Here is an 18,201-nt window from a genome sequence, read left to right on the forward strand (position 1 = left end):
GGCCTTACTTGTTATTCTTATTAAATAATATATTAATACAAAAAATCTTCATTCTGTTTGTCATTTTTAATATATATGTTAATATAAAGAGTAAACACATTTTATCAAATGTACATTATTGTATTTATTTGTTATACTTCAGTATCTTTAAACTCCAATACAAGCTGGGTAGCATTTCTGGGCGCATCGCACCCTCATCCAACCAAATTATCATAACATACATGTTTTAACCGAATATTTAAATCATCCACAGAATTATCATTTCCACTGCAGTCTCCTGAGTTAAAATAATATCACCTCAAATAATATCAAAATTCAAATCAAATCACTGTCACAACCATATACACAAGTGCAACAGTGGGTGAAAGACTTGGGTGCAGTTCAGAGCAACATAGCAGTCATGACAGTGATAAGACATACCAATTTACAATAAACATCAGATTTACACAACGCAATTTACATATCTAATATACACATTTACACAACACAATATACAAATAATAATATTCAATGTACAGTATACAATACACACAATATAGAACACACATACAATATAGAATACACAGTATACAATAAAAATAGAATATATAAAATATACAGTATGTTGTATTGTGCTGTATTGACATTCAGGCTGTCGGCTGATAGTCAGTTGCCAGTGTGTTGTTAGGAGAAAATACATTTATAACAGTCCAGTGTGAGATATTAGATTAATATAGTGCAGTGCTGATGTATATTGATCGTGAGAGATCAAGAGTTCAAAAGTCTGATTGCTTGAGGGAAGAAGCTGTCATGAAGTCAGCTGGTGTGGGTCCTGATGCTGCGATACCGCCTGCCTGATGGTAGCAGTGAGAGCAGCCCATGGCTCGGGTGGCTGGAGTCTCTGATGACCCTCCGAGCTTTTCACACACAGCCTGGTATAGATGTCCTGGAGGGATGGAAACTCACCTCCGATGATGTGTCTGGCAGTTCGCACCACCCTTTGCAGGGCTTTGCGTTTTAGGGAGGTGCTGTTGCCGTACCAGACAGTGATGCAGCCAGTAAAGATGCTCTCTACAGTGCTGATGTAGAACTGTAAGGATGTGGTGGTTCATTCCAAACTTCCTCAGCCGTCTCAGGAAGAAGAGGCACTGGTGAGCCTTCTTCACAACGGCCTCAGTGTGGACAGACCATGTGAGTTCCTCTGTGGACACCGAGGAACTTGAAGCTGCTGTGTTCTCTGTCTTTTCTCCTGAAGTCCACCACAAGCTCCTTGGACTTACTGATGTTGAGGGAGAGGTTGTACTCCTGACAACAGTGTGTCAGAGTGTGCACTTCTTCTCTGTAGCCTGATTCATCATTGTCAGTGATCAGACATACCACCATCGTATCATCAGCAAACTTAATGATGGCATTGGAGCTATGTGTTGCCACACAGTTATGTGTGTACAGGGAATACAAGAGTGGGCTGAGAACACAGCCCAGTGGGGCTCCAGTGTTGAGGGTCAGTGATGAGATGTTGCTACCCATTCTAACCACCTGGCGTCTGCTTGACAGGAAATCCAGGATCCAGCTGCACAGCGAGCTGTTTAAGCCCAGAGCCTCTCATCAAGCTTGGAGGGCACTATGGTGTTGAATGCTGAGCTGTAGTCTACAAACAGCATTCTCTCATATGTGTTCCTTTTTTTCCAAGTGGGAGAGAGCAGTGTGTAGTGTAAATGCAATGGCATCATCAGTGGAGTGGTTGTTACGGTATGCAAACTGCAGTGAGTCCAGTGAGGGAGGCAGCACAGAGCAGATGTAATTTCTGATTAGTCTCTCAAAGCATTTGCTGATGATGGGGGTCAGAGCAACAGGACACCAGTCATTTAAGCAAGTGATTTTGGATTGCATTAGTACAAGCACAATGGTGGACGTTTTAAAGCATGTGGGGACCACAGACAAGGAGAAGGAAAGGTTGAAAATGTCCGTAAAAACACCAGCCAGTTGGTGCCAGAATGCCATCTGGACCCGCGGCTTTACGGATATTCACCTGTCGGAAGGATCGGGTTACATCCGCTACAGAGATGGAGAGTGAACTAACCTCTGTAGCTTCGGCTGCGGGAGCTCTCTCCGTGAGGGCGGTGTTATTTCCCTCGAAACGAGCATAAAAAGTATTAATCTCATCCGGCAGAGAGGCAGCGGTGTTCATGGCTGAGTTTTTATTCCCTTTGAAGTCCGTGATGATATTAATTCCCTGCCACATGCTTCGAATCAGTGGTGTTGAACTGTCCTTCAATCTTGTCCCTATAATGGCATTTGGCTGCTCTGATAGTTTTGCGGAGGGCATAACTGGCTTGTTTATGCTCCTCCGCGTTCCCGGAATTAAAAGCGGAGGTCCGCACATTAAGTGCCGCACAAACATAGCTATTAATCCACGGTTTCTCTATGCACTTACTGATGAAACACATTACACTATCAGCGTATACCTTGATGTCGTAATCAGAGGCAGACCGGAACACCTCCCAGTCCACGTGATCAAAACAGTCTTGTAGCACAGAATCTGATTGGTCCAACCAGCACTGGATCGTTCTGAGGGTGGGTGCTTCCTATTTCAGTTTCTGCCTGTAAGCAGGCAGAAGCAGAACGGAAGAGTGGTCCGATCTGCCAAATGGTGGGCGGGATTTGTGGCCATCCCGGAGAGTAGCAGTGGTCCAAAACCCGGTCCCCTCGTGTGTTGAAACTGATTTTCGGTGCGATTGATTTGAAATTGGCTTTGTTAAAGTCCCCGGTCACAATGTACGCGGCCTCAGGGTGCGCAGTTTCATGCTCACTTATACTCCCATACAGTTCCTTGTTCCAATTCTGTATAAATATAAATAAAGAGTACATTTTAAAATGTATCTGTATGTTTTGCCTCTCTATATATTATGTTAATCAAGTAATGAGTTGTCAAAAAGTAATTTAATAAATTCAGCATGAAATAAAACATTGCAGGAGTGAAGGAAACAGTAAACTCCCAGCTCGTAAGTCTTCCCCGCAGTGGATTATGGGCAATTAACCATCGTCGAGTGTACGTCAAATGTACACTCGAAATTAGAGTGCATTGTGGGTAAGAATGAGTGAACAAAAGTAGGGAACGAGTGGCTCACTCAGAATTCAGACACTCCTACAATATGGCGGACACCCGAATTAGTGCACTATATAGTGGATAGGGGGCAGTTTCAGACATAGCGAGTGTTCCGTGACCGGGGAGGGTGCCCTACCCAGGCTGCGTACTCTGAGTTTAGAGAGCGGCAGTACTACTGTACAGAACTAATGATCTAAATTCTTTCGACACTGAAAATTGTAACTACACTGAAATAAGTATCCACGCAGGACTATTAAAGCTATGAACTAGCGAAAGTAGGCATTAATAAAATGTGATCTTGCTTTGGTTTATATCAGCATTATATATAATGTCCCCATGGGACATTTTCACGTTTTCACCGTAATAATTACTAGAAAGGATTCCAAACCTCTCTTCTTATTGACAAATTCATCCAGATCTGACAAGAGCCCTTAAAGCGATAGTTAACCCAAATATGAAAATTTTCTCATCATTTACTCACCCTCATGCCATCACAACTGTGTATGACTTTCTTTCATCTGCTGAAGTGAAGTGAATGTGTGCCATGCCAAAAGTGACAGTTATTTTAGTACAGAACCTGTAACTGAGCTTCTAGTGCACATGCTGCTCATATCTGTGTCCCTATTGTACATTCATGCATTAACTTTTTTTTGTATTTTATTTAAGATCGTACTGCTTATTCCCTTGAAATCCGTATGGAACCGGCAAAAAATGGCAGTTTCCTCATCCCATTTCAAACGGATCGCCAAAAAATGCATATTAAAATTAAGATAACTAAATTAATTCACAAACTCGTACAGTTTCTTCTTCTTTTTTTTTTTTTTTTTGTGGATTTTCTCCACTTTTCTCCCCAATTTGGAATGCCCAATTCCCAAAGCGCTCTAAGTCCTCGTGGTGGTGTAGTGACTCGCCTCAATCTGGGTGGCGGTGGACGAATCTCAGTTGCCTCAGCGTCTGAGACAGTCAATCCGTGCATCTTATCACATGGCTTATTGTGCGCGTTACTGTGGAGACATAGCGTGTGTGCAGGCTTCACACTATTCTCTGCGGCATCCACGCACAACTCACCACGTGCCCCGCTGAGAGCGAGAATCATGTGTGACTCTACCCTCCCTAACAACCAGGCCAGTTTGGTTGCTTAGGAGACCTGGCTGGAGTGCAGTTTATTCTTGGTACATGTATAAAAAAAATAAAATAAAAAAAATTAAAAAAAAAACATGAAAGAGTGGCTCTCACCCATTTTTGTGCTTTATTGGCACCATTTGCAAAGGAAAAAATACAAATAAAAACAGCTGATAATAAAAACAGCGGGTAGGGAGAGATGTTTGATTTTTTATTTTATTTTCTAATTATTCTTTGTCTCCTGCAACCCAAATCTTGCTCTCCTCTTTCAACAAACATGAAAGAACGGCTCATGCCCATTTTGCTATTTGCAAAAGGAAACATTTAAGAAGAGCAGATTCAAATAATAAAGACAGAGGGTATACGGGGATATGGGTGAAGTTTCATTTTATTATGTTCTAATAATTTTTTTTGTCTTCTGCTTTCTAATACCTTGCCCTCCTCTTGTGCTCTCTCTATATTTCATTGGCTGTGGCTCTTTCACTCATCGGGACAGTGCGCACACATGACGACGTCTAGATATCAAGCAGTTTTGAAAACGGTCACAGCGTCTGGGACTCATCTCAGCCTGTTGCAGAAGCGTGCACACAACAAGACTTTTCATCGTGAGATCCGAGACTTCTCATCGCAGACAAGTCGCTGACTCAAAACATCAAAGAGACGAGCTTGAGTTGTGTAGTGTACACTAGGCATTACTTATAGTTGTCTCTGCATATCAATCTGGGATAGGACATAGGATTTTAACACCGAAAAAGTTAGACACTTCAGCTTTAAATACTTCCATCAAACATTTACTGTATTTTAATGAAAGCATTCTCTGCATCGAATGATGTTAATGTGCTGTCCTTTCAAACTATTGCTCATCAGGCCCCATTGCGAATTTTTTTTTTTTTTTTTTGACTCAAGATTAATGTGTTATTTATTTTATTTTATAACATCTGGCTTTATAAATCAGTAAAATGAACAAGGGAATTGTGAAAGAAACAACATTCAATGAGATAATTTAAGCTTCCAATATTGTGCTGCAACATAAAATAAGTAAATTTCCCTCAGTCAGTGATGCTCACACTTTGCTCTATAAACAAATGATCTAATATTGAGCATAAACAGATGGTCCTCAGCATACCACCTATGCCACCTGGGTCAGTGAGTGGACATGAGCATATGATCTGAGAGCAAATGAGTATTATACGATTGTTAAAGGATGTGTGACGATGAGTGGTTTATGTGTTTACAACTGACAAAAACCTGTTCCTATGGGGTCTGGATGTGTTTTTGGACACTACTGTTTCCATGGCAACTGAGGCCTACTTATTACCCATTGGAATAGACAAGCATAGGTCTTTTATGTGTGGCCATTGAAACCATAATTACCAGACTGGAGAGAAAGACCAAGAGAGTGTATTTGAGAGAGACAGAGGCTGAAAGTAAAATAACACACGGTTTGTTTTAGGACATTTTTAGATATAAGGTGCTATGAAAGGTTCAGATTAATAGTGGGATTTTAATCCCCTCATGCTAAATATTGACTACGTGATTCATAAAATGTAGCACTCAAAGAGCATGTACAATTCTGTTAATGTTCTGTAGTGTTCAGGGACTAAAAACGGTTTTATTTATTGATTGACTGATTGATTGATTGATTGCAGAATTCCCTTTCAATCGTTCCGGAGTGAAAAAGTTATTATTAAGTGCTAGTAACCAGTTAATAACCGTTTAATTTCTTTCCAATATTTTTTTTCATGAAAACAAAGACCAAAGGTTTTATCACAGTAAATTTCTGGAATTAAATCACTTCCTGTTGACAGGGGAAAAAAAAATAAAAAATAAAAAATAAAAATAAAAAGTGCTTTCTCTCTTTTTAGTAGAGCATAATAATGTGCTTTGATTCTGAAAGAAAATGCTGCATCGCATTTCTTTGCCAAACTGCACATTATGGATTTAGCCTTTCATGACATGGTGAAGACCATTTTAACAACTACTTATAATTACTACATATACATGCTCTTTAATTCAGATGCAAATAAAAACATGAGGTAAAATGTAAATTCCTCATTTGTTTCCAACAGTGATGCATTAATACAGATTTGATGCTGCTAGGTTTTGACTGAGAGGCAGATCTGTAATTAAAATTAAATTAACCATACAGTTTAATTTTGGCCTTACTTTGTGATAATGTTTGGTTTCATAAGGCTTATTACAGCTAGAGCCAAGAGCATGTGCACTCCTTCTGTTTTACACCAGTGTTGGTTAATATCTCAGTATAAACTTGATTCAGGACTTTATTAGCTTCAGAAGAACATGGTCTCTGCATGCACTCTTTGTGGGTACAACAAGGTTAAAACATTTATTTATTTATTTATTTTTTGGCCCATATAAGTTCCCACTCACAGCCCCCTCACAATGTATGCATGCAGGAGAGAGAGATTAGGGCTATTAATTTATTTAAGATGGCCAGATATATTTGAAATATTTTTGGGGATATGTTGAATATTAAAGTGCACCTATTATGATTTTTAAACATGCCAAATTTTGTTTTAAAGGTCTCATACAATAGATTTACATGCATCCAAGGTAAAAAAAAAAACACTATAATTTGCTCATAATTTAAATAGCAACATTACCTTTTTTTCCAAGTGTCAAAAACGACTCCTTCAATGATCCGTTCTAAAGAATTCATTCTAAATACTCTGCTCCGATTGGTCAGATGTCCCAGTCTGTTGTGACTGGTCTACCACTTACGGCGTGTGTCAGAAAGGAAACGCCCACTACCATATCCGAGTTTCAGATCCGTCTGAAAAAATTTCTGTTTTACTTTACCAATTTGAGCCCAAGTCTGATAGTGATACATTGGAAGATCAACCCGAACCACCATCGCAAACACGACGAGAACAGGATGTTTCTCTGTGGTAAGTTTATATGTAGTTTGACAATAACGTGAGTTAGCCAGTTAGCAGAGGCTAACAGCCTGCACTGGCTGTACATGTAAACAGACCAGAGGCGGGTTTTATGTTACCAAATTACGTAGGTTAGTACAGGAAGTCTGGAATTACTAACGACTCGTTTCAGGTTTTCAGAATCGGTTCTTTCTTTTGGGTGTCAATAACTCCATATTTCGTGCACTTTGATTTTTGAAACTTTGCAGACTTTTTTACATTCACAAACAGCTATATAACACACTACATGAAAGGTAATATTTGAAAAACCATAATAGGTGCTCTTTAAGAATAAATGTATTGAAAATCATATGCTATTTTTATGCTGAATTCTCCCACATGGGAAAAAATGTAACAACTTATTTTAGCTTTTTTTTTTTTTTTTTTTTTTTTTTTTTTTGGGTGAGGCAAACCAGATCTGGCAACACTGTAACTGGTATAAGGGTGACTATGTGCAGTAACTGGCGCAGCGTACTGCCATTTTAAAAATAATGTTATTAAACATTCTTTTATTTGGTTCTAAACGGTTACCATTTGTAAAGGAGGCTGCAGAATGCCAGAACCAGAACAAAGAAAAAAAAAAAAAAAAAAAATACAGTTTCTGCTCAGAACAAACCAAAATGAAAAACATTTAGATTTTAGTCCCTGATAGTGTTTTTAAGAGATGAGGCCAGTCAACTGAATGGCAGCTGGAGAAGGCAATGGTGATTTACCCTAATTTTATGTAGGAGCATGGCCAGAAAATTCATCTTTCAGAATAAGAAAAAAAAAAAAGAAAAAAAAAAATGAATAAATGTTTAGTAACATTTAAAAAGAAAATAATCTTGACAAGTTTTAGAGTATTACTGTAACAAGTAATTAGCAATGAGCTCAGCAGCAGAAATGTGCCAAAAGAAATATACACTCTGTGGCTGGGGTGTCGCTTTAATTCACTGGATCAGGGACAAATTATTTTGGTAGCCCACCCCCACTTATCATTTCCATGAGTAAGCTATAGGTAAAGGACTTAAGTGGCAATGTCAAATCCCATTCCCTAGGGGGAGCCTTCAAACATTGCTCAAAAATGTGTAACACAGTGGGCTCAAAACAGGGCGACCAGAGGCTAATGTCTGTCTGAATGAAGATGCCTCAGTATGAAGAATAAAGTGCTTTTGTGTGGAAACAGTTAGTCACATAATACATTGGAGTGCCTTGCTGCTAATCTTTAATATTGCCATGACATATATGCTTTGGAAGAATATATATTTAGTGTCTAATCTGAATTAATAAATAATAATAATTAAAAACAAATTAAAATTTTATATATATATATATATATATATATATATATATATATATATATATATATATATATATATATATATATATATATATATATATACACACACACACACACACAACCAGTCAAAAGTTTTGAAACACTTGACTGAAATGTTTCTCATGATCTTCAAAACCTTTTGATCTGAAGGTGTACGCTTAAATGTTTGAAATGAGTTTTGTAGACAAAAATATACTTGTGCCACCATATTAATTTATTTCATTATAAAACTAAAATTTAATAAAAAAAAAAAAAGTTTTTGGAATTGATGACTTGGACCAAATAATAAAGAAAAACAGCCGATAAGTGCCCAACATAGATGGGAACTCCTCCTGTACTGTTTAAAAATCATCCCAGGTTGATATCTCAAGAAGTTGGTTGAGAAAATGTCAAGAGTACATTTCTGCAAATTCTAGGCAAAGGGTGACTACTTTGAAGATGCTAAAATATAACATAGTTTTGATTTATTTTGGATTTGTTTAGTCACAACATAATTCCCATAGTTCCATTTATGTTATTCCATAGTTTTGATGACTTTACTATTATTCTAAAATGTGAAAAAAAAAAAAAAAAAAAAAATTAGAATAGTGTGTTTCAAAACTTTTGACCGGTAGTGCATGTATATGTGTGTATGTAACGATGCTGGCTGCTGGCAATGATGAAGATGATGACGACGAAGTGTAGAGAACCCAAGTGCAGTTTATTATATAAGAGAAATCCAAAAACCCTAACTATAAATGTGATTAACAAAAACATGAACTAGACATGAACTAGGCTTGACTATGGCTTGACTTGACAACACCGTTACATTCACATCTACATTCAATACTTGACAACAGACAATGGAAAAAATGAGGGCTTAAATACAAAGACATGGGAGACCATAAACCAATGAAAAAACAGAACTGATAACAAGATAATTAAACAATAAACCAATGAAAACATGACACATAAACATGGAGGGAAAACATGAAATCACATGACAAGGGAACAGGAACTAAACTTTTCAAAATAATAGACATGAATCAACAAAATACACATGACAGTGTATATATATATATATATATATATATATATATATATATATATATATATATATATATATATATATATATATATAAGCTATTTTGTATTTTTTTATGATTTTCTGTGGCTCGTATAGCAGCGGTTTTTGGATGAAATGAACACTAGAGGCGCTAAAACAATGACTTCTTTTCACAAATCACAAGTAAAATGGTACATTTTCTGCTCATAAAGATTTACTGTAGTTTTCACCTTATTCCTTAACCAATGCTATCTGATGACATCGAAAAACGTTTAGTATAAAGGCATGCAGGGTAAGAAATTAACATCTGCCACATGCCAAATGTGGGTACTTTTTGTGCAGTGGCGGGTAATTTTGGTCTTCTACACACCACTGTGGTGACCCGTAAAATGCCTCAGAGTGACATATGAAAATTAATGCCTTTAGACACACAGACGTGCGCTTTAACAAACTCACCTGATTATATTTTGATGAACAGACTAAAAAGCCATCGGTGTGTGTGTCTGATTTGCTGTTTTTTCAGAGGTTCAGTGGCACTCTGCATTGGGACTTCAGGTAACTTGTCATGTGTAGTCATAATTCAGTACAGCCTCAGAAACGGTGCTCGAACAAGAAATGTCTCTTCTGTACTTGTCTACATTTTAGCCTCTATGTTTATGTTTACAAATTGTAACTTACTGTATGCTCTAATATAAACAGTATGCTAATATATATATATATATAAATATACATACATACATACATACACACACAAACACACACATATATATATATATATATATATATATATATATATATATATATATATATATATATATATATGTTAATTTCTACTTATATGAGAAATTAACATATATATAGCATACTGTTTATATTAGAGCATACAGCATGTAACAATTTGTATACATATACACACACACACACACATATATATATATATATATATATATACATACATATACATACATATATATATACATATATATATATATATGTATATATATATATATATATATATATATATATATATATATATATATATATATATATATATATACATACATATATATATATACACACATATATATATATATATATATATATACATACACATATATATATACACATATATATATATATATACACACACATATATATATATATATATATATATATATATATATATATATATATATATATATATATACATACATATATATATACATATATACATACATATATATACATACATATATATATATATATATATATATATATATACAGTGGCTGGTAAATACCCAATTTTACCAGCTACTTAGACTTTTTACAAGTCTCTTTCATTTTTCATATACTGTGTGTATGTGTGTGTGTATATGTGTGTGTGTGTGTGTGTATATATAAATGTGTGTGTATATACATATGCATATATATATATATATATATATATATATATATATATATATATATATATACACACACACATTTATATATACACACACACACACACACATATACACACACACATACACACAGTATATGAAAAATGAAAGAGACTTGTAAAAAGTCTAAGTAGCTGGTAAAATTGGGTATTTACCAGCCACTGTAACTTGTGGTCAAAAAAGTTTTAATTTTAATGTTTGCATTATATAACCAACTACATTTGCAAGCTTGTCTGAGCTCAATAAAATTGCGCTGTAGCTCAGTTGAAAGAGGGTTGCACCTGAGATTAAGGTTTGGGGGTACGAGTCCTAGAGCATTCAAGTTGGGGCATGAGCCGAAAGTTTCTTTGAAGCACCACAAAATGATATGGTTTCTTCAGCACTTGTGTTTTTCTTCTCACATTTGCTTTTGCTTTTATTGATACTATTAGTTAGGTTTAGGTTTATGGTTTAGGGTAGGGAGGCAGGTTTTGCTGATTTAAAACTCGATGGAGCATTAACCTTGAAAAACTAATGTGTTTGGGTGAAAATTCAACTCCCCTTTAGCGCCACTCAGTGGACACTGCCTCGGAACTGCCATGGTACATGTAAGGAGTCACGTAATGTAATTTTCAAAAATGTGGCCACAGTCAAGTTTTATTCCTTGAGATCACACTGTAACAAATTTCTGTAGTTTTCACAGCATTTTTACTGTATAATGAACAAATGCTTACTGTAGAACCATGGTCAAATTTCTTTGCCGGGTGAATTCTACAGTAAATATATATTTTCCCGTGAATCACAATACAGTAATTTTGAGCTGGATTTTTTTTTTAATTTTTTTTTTTTCAGCAGTAGAAACAATAATCTGTCTTTGCTGATGGTACACTTTGCATTATTTCCAACACCTACGTTTTCTAGTTTTTAATCACACAGACAGAGGAGGACCTGACATGTTTATATCCTCCATAACGTTAACAGTTAGACAAATGATTGGAGTATAATGATATGCTGATGGCCACCTGCTTTTCTCCACACTATTTTGTTGCAAGAGCTTACTGACAAGATTCCACACTTTCTTCAGCCTTTGACTTCAGCAAGGTAACTTTGCTCATTATTTTGCAGTGCTACGTTAGTTTAGAACAGTTTCCTCATGTAAAGTTACCTGTGCTTTTAACTTTAAGAGTTCACTGGGAGAGAGAAGTAGAGAGAGGCACCCTCCTTAGCTAGTAAGCTAATGTGCATAATATTACTAAAAGAAACTATTTGCACATTAAATTGATAGATTTTGTTATCTTGTGACATATAGTTGATAACGTCATCAGTTTGGTGTAGGAATAACATTATTGGATAAAAGTTAAATTGGTATCGTGTGTGTGCCCGCGTGTATGTGTGTTGGTGCGCTAGCTAGCTCCATTTGAAGAAGCTTGTCACTCGTTTTTCTCTTGCTAGCTACCATGAGCGTTGCCAAGTACTGAAGTGGGCCGAGGCGAAACAAAACACAACAACGGGTAAGACTTTTAAACAGAAAAATATTTTTAATAGGATAGGAACTTGCTATTGAGTGGAGCAGCACAGTAGCGGATCCTGGCATAGGTGATATTGGCAGGTGCCTAGGGCCCATGTGACTCTACCCTCCCTAGCAACCGGGCCAATTTGGTTGCTTAGGAGACCTGGCAGGAGTCACTCAGCACACCCTGGATTTGAACTCGTGACTCCAGGGGAGGTAGTCAGCGTCAATACTCGCTGAGCTACAGGCCCCCAATAATGCATTCTTACATTCTGAACAAACATAAGATAGCAATAATTAACAGTATAGGTACACCGTGACACAGGATTGATTCAGTGGTCTTGAGAAAATAAGTATCAACCATGCGATTGCTGGGCAGATTTGACAAAGTCATTGATGATTTTGCATCAATGAAAACTAAGAGGTGAGGGTTAAATTTGAAATTAGGAATTATGTGTAATAGCACAAGCAGCAATCTGTAAGTATTCTGCCATTTTCTTTATTTACTGACTCTATAATTTAATTGTGCAATTTAAGTTCTGTAGATATAATGTACATGTTAATAATTTGCCAAATATTTATACGTTTATAGTTACATTCTATATTCATTGTCTAGTTATACCCAAAAATGAAAATTCTCTCATCATTTACTCACCCTCATGCCATTCCAGAAACATGGCTTTCTTTCTTTTGCAGAATGCAAATGAAGATTTTTAGAAGAATATTTCAGGTCTGTAGGTCCATACAATGCAAGTGAATGTTGGCCAGAACCTTGATGCTCCAAAAAGCACATAAAGGCAGCATAAAAGTAATCCATACGACTCCAGCAGTTAAATCTGTCTTTAGAAGGGATATGATAGGTGTGGGTGAGAAATAGATCGATAATCCCTTTTTATTCTAAATCCCCACATAAACTTTCAGATATGAAAGTGAAACTAAACAGGCATCACATGTGACTAAGATGTGAAAGTGGAGAGAGTAAAAAAATGACTTAAATATTTATCTGTTTCTCACCCACACCTATTGTGCAGGCTCAAAAAAAGTAAAAAAAAAAAAAAAACATTTTGAGAGTGATAGGATTAATTTACTGTACTACACTTTCATTTCTAGGGTCTCCCCAATAGTAACTGATGGTTGAAAAACTCTGCTAACTCTGGACAACCTGCTAACGCTGCTGTGTCAGGAATGCTTGATGTACAGTGTATTAGGTTAATTACAAATACAATCATCCCTCAGCCTGTCAGGGAGAGAGAGAGCGCACCAAACACAAAGAGAATTCTCAGTATTGAAGTGATTCTGGATTTCACCACAGTATGGTTTTAAAGCACATTTGTGTATGGTACCGAGTGTAGGGTTACTGCTGCTGTTTGGACCCTCTCAAAAAAAAAAAAAAAAAATCATACAACTCAAAGAGACAGAGAGAGGAGCAGCAAAGTTTTGAATCTGCAGAGAGGAGATAGCTTTGACTGTCGATTACAACACGTACACCCCATACTGTATGCCACGACTCCAAGCATTCATTCCCCTTTTTATCTGACAGTGGCTGCCTTGTCTCCCTGCTCTCCTTGAGGTTAAGTCCCCAGGATGTCTGCAAGAGGCGGGAAAAGAGATAAAAACAAGTGAACAATGTGTTTGCATTTCTATAAAGAACCGAACAAGCCTCATGAGTACCGGGCCATACAGATTTGCGCCAGGCAGCCATTGTTCTCCAACGTTCCACTACCAACTACAGTTGGTTGCTTGGTGACATGGGTCCCCGCTCTTTAAAGCCAGGGCCATGTGGCAGAATAGAAAATGGGTGTGTTTAAAAAGCAAGGGGGTAGATTCATAGTTAGAGTCAGACAGGGAGATGGAGTGAAAAGGACAGAGAGAGACAGAGTGATACAGAATGAAAAAAGTGAGATATTGCTATTGAGTGGGGACCGGTGGTACCGGATGTATTCTGGAAGTGAACTGAAGCCAAGATTTTCTCCAAATGATCGCAAGTGTTGCAGTGTCCTTGCACATCATACCGTTGTTCTTTAGAATCAGTTTAGTGAACTATGAATAACTGTGCGAAGCCATGGAAACTGCCTGCTCTCTCATAACGGCATAGAAAGTTGTACATAGTGGAAAAACTTGCATTCCTTTTTGGACCTGACCAGACTTGGAGACCAGCTGAGACCAGTAAACCAGCGTAGACTGGTTTAACCCTAGAATTTATATGCAACCGTAGCCCTCTAAAATGCATATATGGGTTGAAAAAGACCCAGGTGAAATCAGATGCTTATTCTTTATTAAACTACTATAAAACTATTAACTGTAATGATAATTTTATAAATAATTTACATTTTTAAATGGTTGATATATATTTGTTTACATTCTGAGGAGTTTCAAAAACACTGAAAATGAAGTAGGACTTGTTAAAAAGTCTAAATATTTGTTCATGTTTGGTAGTACAATATGAAATGTCTCAGCAACCCTACCCACACAAACACATACAAAGTAGTATATATGTGAAGTATACATATAAGATGGTGCCGAGTATGGCTGCTGCGTTGCGAGCTCTGACACAACATTGTAGTTTTTTGTTTGTTTTGTTTACAATTCTTATGTTTTTTGTCTTGTATGTTGTCTGCCTTATTGTCTACGACAAACACTTTTGGACATTGGTTCTGCAATTGCACACCGTAAACCGGACTTCAAATTCCTCAATGCCGACACACTGTTTACAAACACGGCAGCGGAGCCCTTTGTCTGGGCAGCCCGGCCGCGGAAACGTAGAAGGAAAAGGGGAAAGAGCGCCGGTGTTCTCATCAGAGTAAGACGTCGCGCAAATCAACCCCCGTTATCCAGTATTCTAAGGGCAAATGTTCAGTCTCTGGACAACAAGCTCTGCGAGCTGAGAGCACAGATCTCTTTCCAATGAGAGATGAGGGACTGCTGCATTATCTGCCTTACAGAAACTTGGATGTCTGCGGAGATTCCAGACTCAGCCATCGAACCCGCGGAGTTCTCCATGCACTGAGCGGACAGAGTGAACGACCTCTCAGGTAAAAGCAGAGGTGGTGGTGTATGTTTTATGATCAACAAATCCTGGTGTGATCAAAGGAACGTATATTCAAGTCTTTCTGCTCTCCTGATCTGGAATTTCTCATGCTTCTGTGTCGACCATTCTGGCTACCAAGGGAATTCACAGCGATCATTATCACTGCTGTGTTCATCCCGCCACAAGCCAACACAGAACGGGCACTCAAGGAACTGTATGGGAGTATAAGCAAGCAGGAAACAGCGCACCCTGAGGCTGTGTTCGTTGTGACTGGGGACTTTAACAAAGCCAACTTCAAGTCAATAGCACCGAAATACTACCAATACATCAGTTTCAACACACGAGGGGACCGGGTTTTGGACCATTGCTTCTCTCCCTTCCGGGATGGCTACAAATCCCTCCTCCGCCCACCATTTGGAAAATCGGACCACTCTTCCATTCTGCTTCTGCCCGCTTACAGGCAGAAACTGAAACAGGAAGCACCCACCCTCAGAACGATCCAGTGCTGGTCGGACCAATCAGACTCTACACTACAAGACTGTTTAAATCACGCAGACTGGGAGATGTTCCGGTCCGCCTCTGATGACGACATCGAGTGTTTCATCAGAAAGTGCGTAGAGGATGTTGTTCCGACCAAAACAATACGGATCTAGAAACCTTGGATTAATAGCGATGATCGCGCGGCACTTGATGCGCGGACCTCCGCTTTTAATTCCGGGAACGCAGAGGAGCATAAACAAGCCAGTTATGCCCTCTGCAAAACTATCAGAGCAGCAAAACGCAAGTACAGGAACAAGATTGAAGGACAGTTTAACACCACAGACTCTAGAAGCATGTGGCAGGGAAATAATATCATCACAGACTTTAAAGGGAATAAAAACTCCGCTGTAAACACCGCTGCCTATCTTCTGGATGAGCTAAATACTTATGCTCGTTTCGAGGGAAATAACACCACTCTCGTAGAGAGAGCTCTCACGGCCGAAGCTACAGAGGTTAGTTCACTCTCCGTCTCTGTAGCTGATGTAACCAGATCCTTCCGACAGGTAAATTTCCGTAAAGCCACGGGTCCAGATGGCATTACGGGCCATGTCATTAGAGCATGCATGAACCAACTGACTGGTGTTTTTACGGACATTTTCAACCTTTCCCTCTCCTTGTCTGTGGTCCCCACATGCTTCAAAATGTCCACCATTGTGCCTGTACCAAAGCAATCCAAAATCACTTGCTTAAATGACTGGCATCCTGTTGCTCTGACCCCCATCATCAGCAAATGCTTTGAGAGGCTAATCAGAGATTACATCTGTTCTGTGCTGCCTCCCTCACTGGACCCATTGCAGTTTGCTTACCGCAGCAACCGCTCCACTGATGATGCCATTGCATCTACACTACACACTGCTCTCTCCCACCTGGAAAAAAGGAGCACTTAGAGAATTCTGTTTGTAGACTACAGCTCAGCATTCAACACCATAGTGCCCTCCAATCTTGATGTGAAACTCCGGGCTCTGGGCTTAAACAGCTCGCTGTGCAGCTGGATCCTGGACTTCCTATCAAGCAGATGACCAGGTGGTTAGAATGGGCAGTAACATCTCATCACTGACCCTCAACACTGGAGCCACACAGGGCTGTGTTCTCAGCCCACTCCTGTACTCCCTGTACACACATGATTGTGTGGCAACACATAGCTCCAGTGCCATCATCAAGTTTGCTGATGATATGACGGTGGTAGGTCTGATCACTGACAATGATGAAACGGCCAACAGAGAGGAGGTGCACACTCTGACACGCTCTCAACGTCAGCAAGACAAAGGAGCTTGTGGTGGACTTCAGGAGAAGAGAAAGAGAACACAGCCCCATCACCATCAATGGAGCACCAGTGGAGAGAGTCAGCAGCTTCAAGTTCCTCGGTGTCCACAGAGGAACTCACATGGTCCGTCTACACTGAGGCCATTGTGAAGGATCATCAGTGCCTCTTCTTCCCGAGATGGCTGAGGAAGTTTGGAATGAACCTTCACATCCTCACATGGTTCTACACCAGCACTGTAGAGAGCATCCTGACTGGCTGCATCTCCTCCTGGTACAGCAATAGCACCGCCAACAACTGCAAAGTCCTGCAAAGGGTGGTGCGAACTGCCAGACACATCATCGGAGGTGAGCTTCCCTCCCTCCAGGACATATATACCAGGCGGTGTGTGAAAAAAGCTCGGAGGATCATCAGAGACTCCAGCCACCCAAGCCATGGGCTGCTCTCACTGCTACCATCAGGCAGGCGGTATCGCAGCATCAGGACCCACACCAGCCGACTTCATGACAGCTTCTTCCCCCAAGCAATCAGACTTTTGAACTCTCTTGATCTCTCACAATCAATATACATCAGCACTGCACTTTATTAATCTTATTATCTCACACTGGACTGTCATAAATTATATTCTCTCTTAACAACACACTGGCAACTGACTATCAACCGACAGCCTGAATGTCAATACAGTACAATACAACCTACTGTACATTTTATATATACAATAAATACAATTTTTTATTGTATAATGTGTATTCTATATTGTGTGTATTGTATACTGTACATTGTATGTTATTATTTGTATATTGTGTTGTGTGAAATTATGTGTATATTAGATTTTAAATTGTGTTGTGTAAATCTGATGTTTATTGTAAAACTGGTACTTCTCATCACTGTCATGACTGCTATGTTGCTTGGAACTGCACCCAAGAATTTCACACACT

This window comes from Myxocyprinus asiaticus, chromosome 22, assembly GCF_019703515.2.
Source record: "Myxocyprinus asiaticus isolate MX2 ecotype Aquarium Trade chromosome 22, UBuf_Myxa_2, whole genome shotgun sequence".
NCBI lineage: Eukaryota > Metazoa > Chordata > Actinopteri > Cypriniformes > Catostomidae > Myxocyprinus > Myxocyprinus asiaticus.